This window comes from Nuphar pumila, chromosome 3 (genome assembly GCF_984573655.1).
Source record: "Nuphar pumila chromosome 3, dmNupPumi1.hap1.1, whole genome shotgun sequence".
Taxonomy (NCBI): Eukaryota; Viridiplantae; Streptophyta; class Magnoliopsida; order Nymphaeales; family Nymphaeaceae; genus Nuphar; species Nuphar pumila.
The window spans coordinates 39,569,767-39,588,042 of NC_143251.1; the positions used below are offsets into that span (position 1 = coordinate 39,569,767).

At 36.7% G+C, this 18,276-nt stretch overlaps 1 long non-coding RNA gene across 1 annotated transcript; it reads right to left on the reverse strand.

Annotated features, from left to right (window-relative positions):
* Window positions 1-15,927: 15,927 nt before the first annotated feature.
* On the reverse strand, window positions 15,928-16,740 carry LOC149842652 (uncharacterized). The gene is made up of 3 exons (XR_016431081.1): window positions 16,646-16,740; window positions 16,321-16,503; window positions 15,928-16,210 (listed from the first exon to the last, which is right to left on the reverse strand). It is a non-coding gene; the product is annotated as an uncharacterized LOC149842652 (long non-coding RNA).
* Between the last annotated feature and the right edge of the window lie 1,536 nt (window positions 16,741-18,276).

Below are 18,276 nucleotides of genomic sequence, written 5' to 3' on the forward strand. Positions count from 1 at the left end.
CACTCAGCAGCCACTCACACATTCCATATTGACTAACATTTCTCGTTTATTAACCATCTCACCTTGTATTTCCTGCACTTACTGAAAAATTCAGTATTGTTGTCTTCACCATACTATTTTATCATTATCCCGTATACATCATCCTTGTTTCATATATACATATACAAGGGCGTCTGTGCATAGTTATATTCAACATCTATAAATTTCATTGCACATTTCGGTTGCTACACAAGTTGTCCCTGTATACCAAATGTTTACAGCATCCCTGCCCCACCTGTTCACATTGCCCTCTTGCATCAATGCTCATCTACAACCATTCTTCCCCTATACACTTTAGCCGCAGCTTATCCATTGACATAGCTACATAATTTCAGCATAAATTTTCTGTAGGTCATGGTGTATTAGCTTTTTGCACAGTAATCTGCATTATGTATATCCTATTCATGAACCTGTGAAATCTGCATTATGTCCTTCATGTAGATATCCATTACACCCTAGTAATTGGTGGCATTTTCCTTCACAGTTTAGTTATACTCACTGCTACATTCATGTGGTCATTTATGTATTCCACAACACATTTGCATATTTCTAATTATATGTATTCTTGCATATCATTTCAGCTTACATTTACCCATTACCTATGGAAATTCAATTATTATGCATATTTTCCCATTATAAGCCTATATATATATATGGATCGCTTCATATACATTTGTTTTCATGCATAAGCATTTAGGTAGATACTTTTTCTTGTAAATATACCTCCATTATCACATTTCATTTAGCATAAATCTAAGCATTTAGATATATATACATATATTTCTCATTTAAGTTTAAACGTGGTGCCTAGATATTATCATAGGCATTCCAGTCATGTTTTAGCCATTGTATTGTATATTTCCATTGTAGTTCAGGCGTAATTACTTATGTATTGTCATTAATGTGAAATTTGCAAATCTCTCTTTTGTATGCCGTATTTCTTGTACTAATTCATTTTTTCAGGAAAATCTGGAAGATATGGCTTCTTTTGGCGCTATCATTTATTTATTTATATTTTTTTTTTGTCAACAATATAACAATCAAATGTAAACTTTGGAATAATATTTATTTTTCTGCTTAGATTAAGATGCATCTCATATAGTTTGAGTTTCTGCAACATCCTGATTATGTGATTCATGCATTTTATTTTGAAAATCACTTTGGATGAACACGAATGGCACGTGCACCAACTCTTAGGGAGTTGATGAACTCGATGGAGTCCATATTTATGGCCCTAGTCGGAATATGGACGAGACCCATATTCAACATCTTTCTACTAGTCACACCGAGCTTACACTCCTAGGCTATCTTCCAAAATTCACTGCATATCTTCAATTTTATCAAATATTTTAGAATTAACCAAGTAAATTATAAGTGTATTCATGACCACTGTCGGAATATGTGGTAATTCTACTTAGTTTAATTCTAAAACTACATATTTTCCTGAAAAGAGTTTTTTCACAAAAGGACATTCATCCATTCAAATCATTAGCATCATGAAATCACCTACATTTCTTATACTTTTCTCAAGAAAATTTCATTCTAAGGAAATCGATTCCTCAAGAAATTCTGAAAATTTTCAAAGTTGGATTTTTCAAGTCAAGTTTTCCTCGATTTTCCCTGGAAAATGTTCTTTTCTTAAGATTCATTTTCAAAAGGAGTTTCTCATCATTCTCAAGAATCAAAATCGATTTTCAAATATTTCAAGGCTAAGATTCTCAGGATTTCAATTTCCTGAGTTTTGATTTTCCTTCTCCAAAGAGTTTTCCAATGAATTTCAACATTTTCCAAAGAAATTTGTCAAAGTCAGAGTTCTCCTGATAAGCATTTTTTTTCTTTAAGTGTTTGCCCTTTTCTCAAGAATTCTCTCTATTTTCCCAAGATTCTCATTCCTTCATGATTTTCCCAAATCTTTATAAACTTTCCTATGATTTTCAAATCCTTTTATCTGAGTTTCCTGAGAGAACGATTTCTATCTTTTGCCTGAGAAAGACTTTTCCAACTCCAAAATGTTTTCTAAGCATACATCATGTTTTTCCAACTTGCATCTTACAAAATTTCTTAGCACATGCCTGAATTCTCTGTGCATTTAGGATAGAACACGATTTTGATAATTCAACTAAGTCAAGCACACATTTGGTCCTTGGTTCGATTACCCCTGTTAAAGGCGGCAGGAACGGTCGAACCTCGTACCGACAGGTCGAGCCCCATCCTATGGATTTTTCCGCTATTTTCAAAAACGGAGGTGAGTATTTCAAAACAATTTTCAAACTCTTGTCAAGTTTGACTCGCGGAAGGTTTCCCCTCTGTCCCGCAGGGAAGGGAATTTTTTTGCGACGATAACATGTTGCTATAATCTTTCCTTTCTTTTGAGGGTTACTTTTGAAGGCTTTCTGAGGGGCTCAAAGGCACCTTTTAAGGACCTCACCACATGCTTCTCTGCAAAACAAAAACACAAAACAAACAAAATGAAGATTGAGAGTTAGTGAACTAAAAATACAGCAAAGCGAATCTAACTAAAAACAAACTAACTACAAGACAAAATAGTGAAACTAACTAACAAACTGTGTAACAAATCAAGTTGGTTCCAACAAGAAAAACGTGAACTGTGTTGGCTAAATTATAACTAGAAGGAAACTAATTGACCGTTAATGAAGTGAACTTATAATAATCAAATGTAATCTAATTAAGCATGCATTGTACTAAACATGTGAATCAAAATTAGCTAAACACTACATGAAATAAAGTTCTAATCTAATCTAATTGAAACTCAAGAAGACAACTTGAAGCAATAAACTATTGTTGGTCTAAGTTAACTAATCAGTTAATGAATAAAAACCAGAACTCGTATACAACTCTACTAGTTAATCTTATTGTTAACTACTATGTAAATCAAAGGAATTAATCAGTACTACCAACTAACCTATTCAGAACAATTAAATCAACTATCGAACTGGAATCAAATTATCTAACACTAAACATGAAAAAAATCTGATTGAAAAAATTATTATACTTAGCTAAAGGATAAATTAATCAAGAACAAGAACAAAAACTACACTAAAACTATAACCTATGTTACTGCAGTCATTACTAAAAATAATATCAAGAAACATGCTTAAAGAAAGTGAACTAGCGTCAAACACTCACAATGGTTTTGCAGGCTTACGCTCACACACTGTCAATCACGCATAGTGTGTGATTAACGATTTTAATAGTTCACAATCCCAAAACTGCAACTCACAAAGAAGTGCAGTGATGATCCTGTGATCCAATACACTTGGGTTCGGAGCTAAGATCGTCTGCAGGCCTGATTAAGCCGGAGTCTAAAGAGAAACCGACTGAATCAACATGCTTATGATGTGGTGTCAATACTAAAAAAAATAGACATAAATCGATATCCAAATGTGCCTCATTTTCACATTAATATTACGGAACGCGTCAGAAATACGTGATCTGCAATCAGCTGATTAGGAGGATGACACTCACCAGAGTGCACGTACTTTGATCCCAAGCACACGCTGGACCGAAATCGTCCAACATGCCCGTCGATCAATCTGATCGAGCGTCTATTCTGCTCTTACGTTCGAGGGGCTGGAGCAACCTATACTGAAGAAAAGAAAACTACACATACCTTATTCTATGCAGAAGACAGAGAACGACTATTACTATATTTTATTTTTTTCTTTTATGATGATGACAAAAATAATACTCTCGGCTATATAAACAAGCAAGTAAAAATATTGAATATCACTAAACAAATTAAATCTAGCTTATATGATACATGTATATTATTCTAATATGCAAAAACCACTTGAATAAAAATCAGATGGTGCAATATGCTATGAAAACACAGAAAATTAACTATAATGCATGCAATGATCCTAAAAACTATGGAGATGAGGGAGAAGAAGCAAGCTGTAGGATCCGCTTCCGATGGAGTGGTTGAGAAGAAAAAGTGGTCGTTCCACTTGTTGCAGACACCTCCCCGATGAATAAAGAACGAACCTGTAGGAAGAGAGAGAGAGACAGAGGAAGGGGGCGTGAACTCCGGAGGAAAAAACGTTCACCTCTTCTAAAGAATTCTATTTATAATTATAAGTTAGGGTTAATTAAGTTTTGTTAGACAAAATTCAGAAAAAGTTCAAAGATTTTGCAAATATTTCAAAAGATTTCATTTTTAAAAAAATATTTTCTAAAAACCTATTCAATTCTACAAAAAGGCTAAAAGAAGACTCAAATTTGCTCAAATTACAATTTGATAAAACTCAAACCCTTAGCAAACAAGTATTTTTAAACATTTATTGCACATAATCATGCATGTAAACATATAACAACCATGCATAAAATTATGCAAAATCACCCAACTCATAAAAAAATAAAAAAGGAAACCTGACCTTTCAGTTTCTGAGAAACTGAAGGCTTCAGTTTCTCAGAAAACGAATGGTCCATTACCCTCCATGTCGCCCCATGGTGACCAACACAGGTGCCCAGCTGACGACGGTCACCCACCCCCAGCGACCGACACTGATGCCCAGCCGACGACAGTCACCTACCCCCGACAACACAACCCTGACGACACACACCGACGAGAGGTAAGGTTGCAGAGATTTTTTTTAATAGAGGGTTGTCGGGGCTGCAATCGCCACCGGTGGTCGACAAAAGGACATCGATGACGGTCTGAAGACAATGATCAATCATTGATTTCCACCCCCGTTCATCGGCGGTTGCAAGGTAACGACACCTCATATGCCAAAACACCCCCCCCCTCTTCCCGACATCGGTGAATCTGCCAGCGAAAGTTGTCCCATGGCGATTGTGTATCATCGACGTGACCTCACCATCAGCGTCGGTATTGAGAGGGGCTCTACCATCAGCCAGGCCACCTGATAGTCGGGTTCCAATGTGCATTGCTACAGTGGAAACCCCGACTTGTGTTCGGGTGTTTTTTTTTAATCCAAACGCCTTCAATTTCAGAAAAAGAAATTGAAGGGCCTCTGGTTTACTTGTGGTTACCAGCATCAACGATCGACCAAAATGTTGCTGGCGATGGTGACCCCGACTTGGTCGATGGTCTCCCTCTATTGGTGAGTCAGAGAAGAGGTAGGTGTTACGACAATTAAGCCATACATGATACTTCAAGTATAAGGTTTTGATGATGAGCAAGTGAAATCAACTGTATTTCAGCTAAGGCAATGAAGACATTGAAGAATTCAATGAAGAATCTTTGAAGACTAGTGTGTAAATGTTATATTCATTAAAAGTCTTAGATTCTTGTAAGAGCCTTACTCAGAGTGCATATTTAGATTACATTTCACCTAAAAAGTCTTTAGAAAAACTTTTCTAAAAGAACCCCTCATGAAAATCTTTTTAGAAAACTCTTTTTATTTTCGTGTTTATTACTCGACTAATCCTTTCGCGCCATATTTTCTAAAAAGTCATTTTTGTCAAATTAGTCGACCGAAGGTTTTATCAGTCGATTGGACAAAATGTCTGTTTTCTAGAAATTTAGTAGCGGTCGACTAATGGTTTTATCAGTCGACTGGACAAAACATGTGTTTTCTGGAAATTCAGCAGCAGTCGACTAATGCTTTTATCAGTCGACCGAACAGAATGTATGTTTTCAGAAGATTTTAGTAGCAGTCGACTGAAAGGTTTTTCAGTCTACTGATGATATTATCAGTCGAGTAATTTTATCTCTAGTCAACTAAGTTTCAAAAGTTTAGATTTTTAAACGGCTCGATAAACAGATCAGTCGATCGACGATAACTGTCAGTCTACTAATAACTAACTATTAGTCGACTAACTACTATTCCAGTCGACTAATTTTATCATTTTTCCTGAAACTTTAAAAAGGCATGTCTTTTCATTTTTCAAACGTTTTGATTATTCAAAATAGACTATTTTGACACCCTTTCATACCCTCAACGTATGGAATCTTTTAACTATAAATATGAGTGCATTCTACACTCAAAAATATCAAATCTAATTGAATTACTTCTTGCGTTTCACTCTTATTCATTCAAGTATTTATTTTCTCACTCACTTGATATTTTCATTTCAGTTTTTCACTCAAATTTTTTGAGAGATAGTGAATTCGTGAGTAGAGTATTTCAACAACCTCAAAAGCCAATTGCATCTCATTTGCATTCAAAAGAAAGGCTCATAGGTTGTATTGTAAGTTGTTTGTTATTTCAATTTTCTGTAAAAAGAAGGACTCCTTGGTTTAAAGAAGTTGTTTGCTTTCAGTAGGTGTGTTACTGAAAGTGTGACCGGATTTGGTCTGTATGATCTTATAGTTACACAAGGTTGATAGTGGAAATCTCAAGCGGGTTTTGCTTGGGGACTGGATGTAGGTCGGAAAAGACCGAACCAGGATAAATTTTGTGTTCTTTGTGTGTTTGCTTTTCAAATTGCAAAATCCTTAAATATTTCGCAGACAATTTTTAAAAAGCACTATTCACCCCCCCCCTCTAGTGCTCGTTGCCTCGATCCTATTGCACTTTCATTTGGTATCAGAGCAGGTTTGCTATTATTTTGATTTGATCATCATCTAGCATGGCAACTACAACATCTCAGCACAAAGAAGGATGCTTCTCTGTTCGTCCTCCTCTCTTTGACGGAACAAACTATGGATACTGGAAAGTGAGAATGACAATATTCTTGCAATCCATGGATCTCGATGTTTGGAGAGTTGTTTCAGATAAATACCAAACTCCATTAATTGATTTGAGCCGATGGACCGATGAAGAAAAAAAGATTGCTTCACTTAATGCCAAGGCAATGAATGCATTGTATTGTGCCATTGACAAGGTAGAGTTCAATCACATCTCTCAATGCTCTACAACAAATGAAATCTGGCATACTCTTCTCGTGGCTCACGAAGGTACGTCAAAGGTAAAAGAATCTAAAATTGCTTCTTTAGTTCATAAATTTGGATTGTTTAAAATGAAGCAAAATGAATCTATATTGGACATGGTAACAAGAATGACCGATATAACTAACACTCTGAAATCCCTTGGAAAAGAATATTCACAAGTGGATTTAGTCAGAAAGATCCTAAGGTGTTTAACTTCTTAATGGGAGAGAAAAACCACTGCTATTGAAGAGACGAATGATTTAAACACTCTCACTCTTGAAGATTTGGTTGGTAACCTAATGGCATATGAAGTCCAACTTCAAGACAGACAAGAAGAAGAACCCAAGAAAAAATCTCTTGCTTTTAAGGTTACTTCTGACTCTGAAAATTCAGAAGAAGATGAGGATGAAGATATAGCCCTCATTACAAGGCAATTCAAAAGATTCATCAAAAAGGAAAGATTTCAAAGAAAGGTAAAGAAAGGTAAAGAAAGTGGATTCTTTCAATCCCAATGAAGTCAAGTGCTTTAACTGCAAAAAGGCAGAACATATCAAGAAAGATTGTCCTCTTCTCAAAATCAAGCCCAAGGACCAATTCAAGAAGAAAAAGGCATTTCAAGCATGTTGGGATGATAGTGACTCCTCTTTCAATGAAGAATCAAATGAAGAAGTCGCCAACATGTGTTTTGTAGCACAAGAAGATTCGGTAAGTCAATTTGACTATGATGAGTTATTAGAAGCATTTAATGATTTATATGCTAAATTTAAGAGTCTAAGTTCTAAAAATAAAGAGTTAAAAACTGAAAATTCAACTCTTGACTCTCAAAACAAAGCATTACTTCAAGAGATAGAAGATCTCAAGAAGGAAAATTTTTGCCAAGCATTTGAGATAAAAAAAATTGGAATTAGAACCAATCTCTTACAAAAAGAAATAACTAGTCTAAAAGAAAAATCAAATGATCTTCTTTCTATAGTGACCAAATTCACAAATGGTCAAGAGAATCTAGAAAGACTTCTTTGGTTCTCAAAGATGTTCGGTTAATAAAACCGGATTGGGATATAGTTTCTTTGATACTCAAAATAGACTAAACTATGTTGTGAAAAATCAAAGACAATATTCTCAATCATTTGTTCAGAGAACTAAATTTTCTAGTAGAAATGCATCTAATCATGAAACTTATAATGCTTATAATTCTAGACATGATTATTCTAGAAATGCTAAATCTTTTTATAGAAAGAATATTTATTATCAAAGGAAACCAAAATCTAAATGGATATGGGTTCCTAAGACTAACTCTCATGGACCCGAAAATAGAAAGAGGTCAAATGCTTTGTCTTCTAATTTTGTTGTAGGTACACAAAATAAGGAGCAAATGGATATTGAACAACGGTTGTTCCAAACATATGACTGGAAGGCCAGAATTATTTTCCACCCTCCAAAATAAGGATGGAGGAACCGTCACCTTTAGTGACAATAACAAGGGAAAAGTAATAGGTATTGGTAATATTGGTAATCCAAAATTTCCCTTGATAGAAAATGTTCTTTTAGTAGATGGTTTAATGCATAATTTATTATCTATTAGACAATTATGTGATAAAGGCTTTCATGTTTCTTTTGAAAATGATTTATGCTTAATTTCTGATTTTCAATCTAAAAAGATCATTTTTAAAGGTAAAATGAGGAACAATGTGTATGAACTATATCTAGATGAGTTACCCATTTTTAATGAAAAATGTCTTATTGTTTCAAATGAAATTCAATGGTTATGGCACAAGAGACTTGGACATGTTAACTTTAAAATTATTTCCAAGTTATCCAAGAATGATCTTGTAAGAGGCTTACCTAGAATACCATATAAGAAAGATCACTTATGTGATGCTTGCCAAAAGGGTAAACAAATCAAGAGTTCTTTTAAAGCAAAAGATATAGTTTCAACAAAACGTCCTCTTGAACTTTTATATTTAGATCTATTTGGACCATCTAGAATTCAAAGTTTGAATGGTAGCAAGTATGCTTTTGTTATAGTAGATGATTATTCTCGGTTTACATGGGTGATTTTTCTAAAAAGCAAAAATGATGCTTTTTCGGAATTTTCTAAACTTTGTAGAAGAATTACAAATGAAAAATCTACATCTATAATTAAAATTCGTAGTGATCATGGTGGTGAATTTGAAAATGAATCTTTTCTAAAGTATTGTGATTTTCATGGTATATCTCATAACTTTGCTTTTCCTAGAGTGACTCCATAAAATGGAGTTGTTGAAAAAAAGAATAGAACTTTGCAAGAGTGCGCTAGAACCATGCTTCAAGATAAAAATTTACCAAAATACTTTTAGGATGAAGCAATAAATACAACATGTTATGTCTTAAACTGTGTTCTTATTCGACCAATCTTACATAAAACATGTTTTGAATTGTATTATGATTGTATACCAAAGATCTCATATTTCAAAATTTTTGGTAGTAAATGTTTCTTGTTAAATACCAAAGATAATCTTGATAAGTTTGATTCAAAATCAGATGAATCAATGTTTCTTGGATATTCTTCCAGAAGTAAAGCTCATCGTATTTTTAATAAAAGAACATCTTGCATTGAAGAATCTTTACATGTTGCATTTGAAGAGAATTGTGAACAAGTTATACCTCTAAGCGAAGGAGAAGAAGTAATACTTCAAGAAGAACCTTTGATAGAGAGTACTTCTCAAAATAATGTTCCTCTTCAACCGGTTTGGAAAGAAGTTCCAAATCATCCACATGAACAAGTTATTGGAGAAATAAAGAGTGATGTCCAAACTAGAAGGCAATTAGAAAAATATATTGTAAATATTGCTTTCATATCTAAAATAGAACCAAAGAATATCAATGAGGCTTGTGATGATGAATTTTGGTTTTTGGCCATGTCTGAAGATTTTATGAGAATTAGGAGAAAACTAGGCATTTGCTCATTTTTGGATTTATGAAAATGCTGATTTTTGAACAAAATCTCAAAATCGCACTATACTAGTCGACCGATATATTTCTAGTCGACTGTTGTTTTTAAAATTTTTTAGAATGAGTCACACATTCTTAGTCGACCGATAAAGTTTTAGTCGACTACATTTTTTTTTAAAATTTTAACTGAAGGGACCCGATACCCCTTACATTTTTTTTTAAAACACCCGTTTTTTTTAAAAGGGCATCGTTTCATTTCATTTTCACACCTTTTCATTTTTCTTAAAAATGAAACCCTTTGAAAAACGAAAACCCTCTTTCTCTCTCTTTCCTCTCTCTCTTTCGAAAAACCCTCGGAGTGTCGTTCGAACCTATCCTCGCCGGGATTTTCTTGCAGTGACAGAGAGACGCCTGAATCCTTTGGCCGTGATAGGGAACGTTGAAATCCTCTTGCAGTAACTGGCGCATCTTCAAATCACGTCGAAATCATCTTGCCGTGACAGTGTATCTTCAGCCATTGCCGGAATCCCCTTGTGGCAACCTTCTCACCCGCCGTCAGCCACCGTATCCTCCTTTATTTCTGTTTCATAACGCCGGACAACATCTTCCTTCTGTCGGACGTCGTTTGGAAGCCGACATTCTTTTTGGTAAATCTGTTTTTAACCATGCCTCGTTCGAAGTCTACATCTGCAAAAGGTTTAGGTTCTCCTCCTACACCTTCTTCAAGACATGATTTTCTCTCAGATTACTTCAAAATCCTCTTTTATATGATACTTTTGGATCAATTTCTGCACTACCTATTTTACCAGGCCGAAATGTATTGTTTTATCTGTTTTCTCATTACAAAATAAGAGAATTATTTTCAGGAATTTCACATCTTTTGATGCCTGTGCAGATACCCTTCACTATCCTTTTCTGATTCACTTGTTTTATATGAATTTACATTTTGATCATGAAACTGAAGTTTTGTCCTCTCTTGTTCGTGATGTTGAAATCAAGTTTGATTCTAAACTACTTGGAGAAATCCTAGAAATTCCATCTTCAGACACTCTTTTCAATACTGTTGAACTGAATGATGATAGAATTTTTGAACAAATTCTTCTTCCAGGTGCACCTCACTGCCCTCCTTTCAAAAATACTAATCTTCAAACTCGTGCACGCATTGCTGGACGAATCCTTGCCCACAATGTTCTACCTAAAACTGGTTCTTTTGATTACTATTCCACAGATCTATCTATGAGTCTTTATGTCTTATTTGGAAATATTTCTGTAAATTGGGCCAATGTGTATTTTACAAATTTGTGGAAACAAAAACCATTTCTTCCTTATGGATGTCTTTTAACTCGTATTTTCAGACATTTCAAAGTTCCTTTAACAAATGAAAAATATATTGAGCAAAAGGAGTTCTTTGATCAAATAATTTTTAAAAGAATGAAAATTAAATATATGCCTCCTTTAAATGTTGATCAAACTGAACAATCTGATCCTACCGAACCATCAATTTCTGAACCTTCACCATCTTCTGAGACACCTTCATCTCAAGCAAAAAGAAAGAAATTTTCTACAAGTCAAGACAATGATGAAGTTTTGCAGTGACTTGAAGCTTTGGAGCTGCATCAACACACTTTTCGTGAAGATGTGACTCAACAACTATCTTCGATTCAGAAAGAGATTACTTTAATCAAGGATTTGCTCAACTCACTTTTCTGATCTTTATGTTCTGTCTTTTATAAACTTTGATACTTTATGGGTTGTAATATTTTAAACTTGTATCTCCATTTTGCTTATGATATTTCTGCCCTTACACCTTTTTTTTTATTCTGACAAAGGGGGAGAAAAAGATAAAAATCGAAATTACAGGAGATCTTGCATGATGAATGGAAATGCAAACAAATCAATATGTAATATGTGATATATGTGCTTTAAATGTGCTAACTTTTAATGTTTTGCAGCATATTGATAGGGGGAGTAAAATCTCCATCTATGCATCTAAATGTTTCATCTTTGATTAAGTTTGTCATCATTAAAAAGGGTGAGATTGTTACGACAATGAAGCCATACATGATACTTCAAGTACAAGGTTTTGATAATGAGCAAGTGAAATCAACTGTATTTCAGCTAAGGCAATGAAGACATTGAAGAATTCGATAAAGAATCTTTGAAGACTAGTGTGCAAATGTTATATTCATTAAAAGTCTTAGGTTCTTGTAAGATCCTTACTTAGAGTGCATATTTAGATTGCATTTCACCTAAAAAGTCTTTAGAAAAACTTTTCTAAAAGAACCCTTCATGAAAATCTTTTTAGAAAACTCTTTTTATTTTCGTGTTTATTAGTCGACTAATAGACTCACCAGTCGACTAATCCTTTTGCGCCATATTTTCTAAAAAGTCATTTTTGTCAAATTAGTGGACTGAAGGTTTTATCAGTCGACTTGGCAGAATGTATGTTTTCTGGAAATTTAGCAGCAGTCGACTAATGGTTTTATCAGTCGACTGGACAGAACATGTGTTTTCTGGAAATTCAGCAGCAGTCGACTAATGCTTTTATCAGTCGGCCGAACAGAATGCATGTTTTTCAGAAGATTTTAGCAGCAGTTGACTGCAAGGTTTTTCAGTCTACTGATGATATTATCAGTCGACTAATTTTATCTCTAGTCGACTAAGTTTCAAAAGTTCAGATTTTCAAACGGCTCGATAAACAGATCAGTCGATCGACGATAACTGTCAGTCTACTAATAACTAACTATTAGTCGACTAACTACTGTTCCAGTCGACTAATTTTGCCGTTTTTTCTGAAACTTTAAAAAGGCGTGTCTTTTCATTTTTCAAACATTTTGATCGTTCAAAATGAACTATTTTGACACCCTTTCATACCCTCAACGTATGAAATCTTTTAACTATAAATATGAGTGCATTTTACACTCAAAAATATCAAATCCAATTGAATTACTTCTTGCTTTTCACTCCTATTCATTCAAGTATTTATTTTCTCACTCACTTGATATTTTCACTTTAGTTTTTCACTCAAATTCCTTTGAAAGATAGTGAATTCATGAGTAGAGTATTTCAACAACCTCAAAAGCCAATTGCATCTCATTTGCATTCAAAAGAAAGACTCATAGGTTGTATTGTAAGTTGTTACTTATTTCAATTTTCTGTAAAAGGAAGGACTCCTTGGTTTAAAGGAGTTGTTTGCTTTCAGTAGGTGTGTTACTGAAAGTGAGACCAGATTTGGTCTGTATGATCTTGTAGTTACACAAGGTTGATAGTGGAAATCTCAAGCGGGTTTTGCTTGGGGATTGGATGTAGGTCAGGAAAGACCGAACCAGGATAAATTTTGTGTTTTTTGTGTATTTGCTTTTCAAATTGTAAAATCCTTAAATATTCTGCAGACAATTTTTAAAAAGCACTATTCACCCCCCTCTAGTGCTCGTTGCCTCGATCCTACTGCACTTTCAGTAGGCAGTGGCATAAACCAGAAAAACTATAGAAATAAGGAAACCCTATTTCTGTAGTGACTGTCAGCTAAGCTTATTTGATACTACACAACGGCCGACCCCAATCCTGCTACCCGCCTGGTGATGGAAACTGTTGACGGCATGGGAAAGCGATAGCAGGGTAGAGATAGATACACTGACATCTGAGAGCGTAAACCAAATGCTCACAACGCACCCACACGTGCAGCAGAATGCGCGATGTATGGGCCCATAACCCAATGTTGGCGTATTTGCAAAAAACAAAGAGAAATGCCAATGTGTACATGTAGAGGCCATGAAGCGACATACGGGTGCTCGGTGTTCTCCTCAGCATATCGACGCCCACGATGAGCCTAGGACTTAGGTCGATGGTGAGCAGGATCCTGAACCCAAATGGATTTTCAGAATGTGGGCAATAAGGGTGTTAGTGGTTGATGGATCTAATCATACGTACAACGCCAACCCTCTCCTTTTATAATAGAAGATAGGGGTGGTTACATGAATGTGGTCACATTCACGTCCACATTCACGTGACCTCCACCCACTAACTCCTATTAACTCTCCACTAAACATCCCACTAATAGTGTCAAACTAAGTCACCTGATGGGTTGGACCCAGACCCAAAATGGTCAACAACATTGCCTAAGACTTAGGTGATCGGTGAATGTCACCAAGTTGATGGGACATCACAAGTTGCGGAGGACAACAAGGGTGACAGGGGTAACAAGGCGACGAAGAGGAGAGAAGAGGGACAAGCGAAGAAGAGATAGGTGAAGGAGATGAGGGACGAATGAGGGAGAGGAAGAGGAGTGGCACACGGTGGTGACGGGCAAAGGAGATGCGAGGTGAGGGAGAGGGAGGAGAAGAGAAGAAAAGAGAGATTTGAACTAGGGCCTTTAAATGCCTTTCTTTAGCCGTTGGATTTAAATAAGAACCAAATGCTAAGATTATTATGTTGCATTAAGCATCATTAGGCATAAACTTATATATATAATGGGTACATGAGTTTTTCAGTTTTTTTTTTAATTCTAAATGATGTGATTTATGTATGATTTTATAGGGATCAACTTTTGAAGTTATTGATTCAGATACATGATGGGTGGGTTTTATAATGTTAGAAAAATCAACGGTCCAAAATATTTATAAATTTTTTAGGCTCTAAATATCATTCTTTTCATGTGGATTCCTCTCACCCATGCCTAACACATTTAGTGGTCAGAAAACACCAAAAGAACATGAAAACCCATTTAGCATATGAAAGTCATTGGTGCCTAATACAACGGTCAGGAAAAGATATACCTAAAAGCTCCCTTGTCAGCCCTCTTTTCTAAGCTCTACCCTAATCTCCTTTCCCTTCCTCTCCCTCTCCCTCACCTCTCCTCTCCGACCCTGCAACTGCCGTCGCTGGAGCATCATCGGATGTCGTCCAAGACATCTCATTGCAGGTGTGCCCTTTCCTTGCCTCTCTCTCTCTGCAACCCTATCTCCCCCTCCCTCTCTCCAGCATCAGGTGAGTCGGGCCTGGCCTGAGCTCTCTCTCTCTCTCTCTCTCTCTCTCTCTCTCTCTCTCTCTCTCTCTCTCTCTCTCCCCTTAAAACGCGACGGAGCATCGCCGATGACCCCCTCAATGCTCTTTCCCCTCTCTTTGAGCCTTCAACCTGCCTCTTTTTTTTAAGAAGACAAGATGAACTCGCTTGAGCCCTCTCTCTCTCTCAATCGACAACTGCCTGAATTAAAGGAGCATCATGGGGTCAATCGTGCATCCACATCTCATGAATCTGTAGTTGCTGAATTACAAAATTTGGGCATAAACAATTATGTTAACTTTTATTCCAGTAATGAGTGATCAGTTATGTATTTGAGCATACACAAACAACGCTGCCTGCACAACTTGTGTTCCTTTGCAAGAAAAGGTGGCAATGCATCTAAATTATGTTGTAAGATATTTGTGTGTTAAGTCTATCCCAAGGAATCAACAAAGCCTATTCTTAAAAATTGAATTTAAATTCAGATCCCAATTCAAACAAGGATTCATTTGTAGCAACATGTATTTCAAACAAGTTTGTTCTCAATTTAGTTCATGACACTATCTTGATGAGGGGTATTTAGTCATCTCCCATCTCCTCCTCTCTACGCCCACCCTTGCATGAGTTTGAGATCGCTTGGTAAGTTCACCTCATATTGATAAAAAGTCTAGAGAACCATCTTTTTTAGGTATAGACAACAAAGCAAGCAAGCAACACAATTAGTATTGGTTTAAGATCACACCAAGTGCTCATGGATTGACAAGGGGCATAATATTTCATAAGGCCTTTCTATGACTAGCGTGCCCATCAAAGCCACTTTAGCCAATTCCCAATCAAAATGAAGAAAGTACTCAAAGCTATTTCATGTAGACGTTAAAACAAGTTCCATCAGCAAAGGCTTCTTATATATAATATCTAAGGATGTGCTTGGATTCAGGAAATTAGTGAAACTAAAATCTGATTCCCCTCTTTCTCTCTTATCTAAACCCGAGGACAAACAAAAGGAATTTCCTAGGAACAACAAAGCCTTAGACAAGCACAACAAGGCCACGATGGAAAAAATAGGACAGCCAAAAGAATATTTCATTCAAAACAATCAAACAATTAGCCATAATAATGTCAGAGTATATCTTTTGTGCAATTTAATCATAAACTTTCAAGAAAAAATACCAAAGTATGCCTGTCTTCTACATAACAAAAGTTCAATGGCATGGCCCATCATCATCCATGCAGCTCAGTTACTGGAGCCCCAACATTATGATCTTCACGCATGTCCATATTCAATATTATTACAAATGTAGTCGAAAATACATCAAGAGCAGTCTGGTACACAGCAAGTGCAATGGGGGCAAGCAAGAGTTGGCAGCTTACAGCAAGAGCAACTGCAATGGATGAATAACACCAAGATCAAGTTTTGGAGAAAAACTTACAGCAAGAGCAACTACAATGGATGAATAGCACCAAGATCAAGTTTACAAAAAAAAAAACTTACAACAAGAGCAACTGCAATGGATGAATAATACCAAGAGCAACTACAATGGTGATGAAATTGATTCCTCCTAAAATGAGAGAACCCATAACATGAAAAAGCTAGAAGAAAGCAAGAGCAACTGCAATGGATGATTAGCACCAAGATCAAGTTTTTCAAAACAGCAATAGCAGGAGCACCTATCTCCTGCATTCATAAAAAAAAATGATGAATAACACCATGATCAAGGTTTTCAATGCATTTTCATACAAAAAAAAATGTATTCATTCAAAAACCTTATAAAATCACAGAGATTTTCATTATAACAAATTAAAAGTTAAACACATACCTCACTATCATACAATGCCTTTCCTATTGTACATTATGGATGCCTATCTTCACACATGTCCACATTCATCATCTGATTAATTTGACATAAAAAAAGTCATTCAAATAAGAAAAAACTCAAGTTTGTAAGTACAATTGAAAATTATTTAAAATGTATAATTTGTTACCTATTTTTTAAATGCCGGACAATTTCTTTTATCATACCGTCTCCTTACAAATATGACAAATACGTGGTTTTCCACCAACATCTGTATAAGTGTTTATAAAAAAATGTATAAATTATATCAATGATCATAATAAAAGATAAAATTTTATCAAAAGTAACTATAACAATTAAATTAACAATTGATTACCCAAATTTTATGTTGAGGTTGCACCTTTGTGCATTGTGATCATGCAAACCATAAGTAGAACATCTCTTAGCATCTAAGTCACAGGGACTCGGCAAAACAGGTGCCGCACCCGTGTCGACGCGACGTGATGCGGGTGCGACACTGGGTGCGGTCAACACGACTCTGGGTGCAGTCAATGCAATTAGGGTCATTTTTGTCCAATTTTTGGCATTAAAAAAAAATCCTCGATGAAAAGGAGGATTAGGGCAAAAAATTTTTTTTGGCCCTAATCTCTCCTCTCCTCTCCCCTGAGCTCGAGATCTTTCCTAACGACGCCCCAACTCCACCTCCCAGGCTCCTCCTCTCGGCTCCTTCTCTCTTTTCGCAGGTACGTACCCTCTCTCGCTCTCTTCTTGTGTCGGTAGGGGAGGGGCCGAGCCCCCCCCCCTCTCACTCCCTCTGTTTTCAACAGGTGAGAGGCCGAGCCCCCCCCCCCCCCCCCTGCTCTCTCTATTTTCGACACTGGAGGGGCTGAGACCCCTCTACTCCCTCTATTTTCGGCACAGGAGGGCCCAAGCCCCCCCTCTCGCTCTCTTGTTGGGTCGACGGGGGAGGGGTTGAGCCCCCCCCTGCTCCCTCTGTTTTCGGCCGGGGAGGGGCTGAGACCCCCACCCTACTCCCTTTGATTTCAGGGGAGAGGCTGAGCCCCCCACCCTACTCCCTTTGATTTCAGGGGAGGGGCCGAGCCCCCCCTCTCGCTCTCTTGTTGGGTCGGCAGGGGAGGGGTCGAGCCCCCCTCGCTCTTGCTCTCTTGTTGGGTCGGCAGGGGAGGGGCCGAGCCCCCCACCCTACTCCCTTTGATTTCAGGGGAGGGGCTGAGCCCCCCCTGCTCCCTCTGTTTTTGGCAGGGGAGGGGCCGAGCCCCCCTCGTTCTCGCTCTCTTGTTGGGTCGGCAGGGGAGGGGTTGAACCACCCTTCTCCCTGTGTTTTTGATAGGGGGAGGGGGTCGAGTATAATTGATTTGAAAATTTGAATGTGTTTTTTTTTGTGTTTTTAGGATAAAAATAATGGATAAAGGGAAAGGACTTGCGTCATTCTCATCCCAACATGTGAGTTCTGCTGCTAGTTTTGCTGATAGTTGCAGTGAGATTGATGATGTAGGGCCATTATGGGTACATGTAGATAAACTTGCAAAAACTGGAGAAAGAGATGATGAAAACAAGAGATTTTGATGCAAGCTTTGCGAATGAGATTTTGTTGGGTCTTACACAAGAGTGAAGACTCATTTGTTGAAGATACC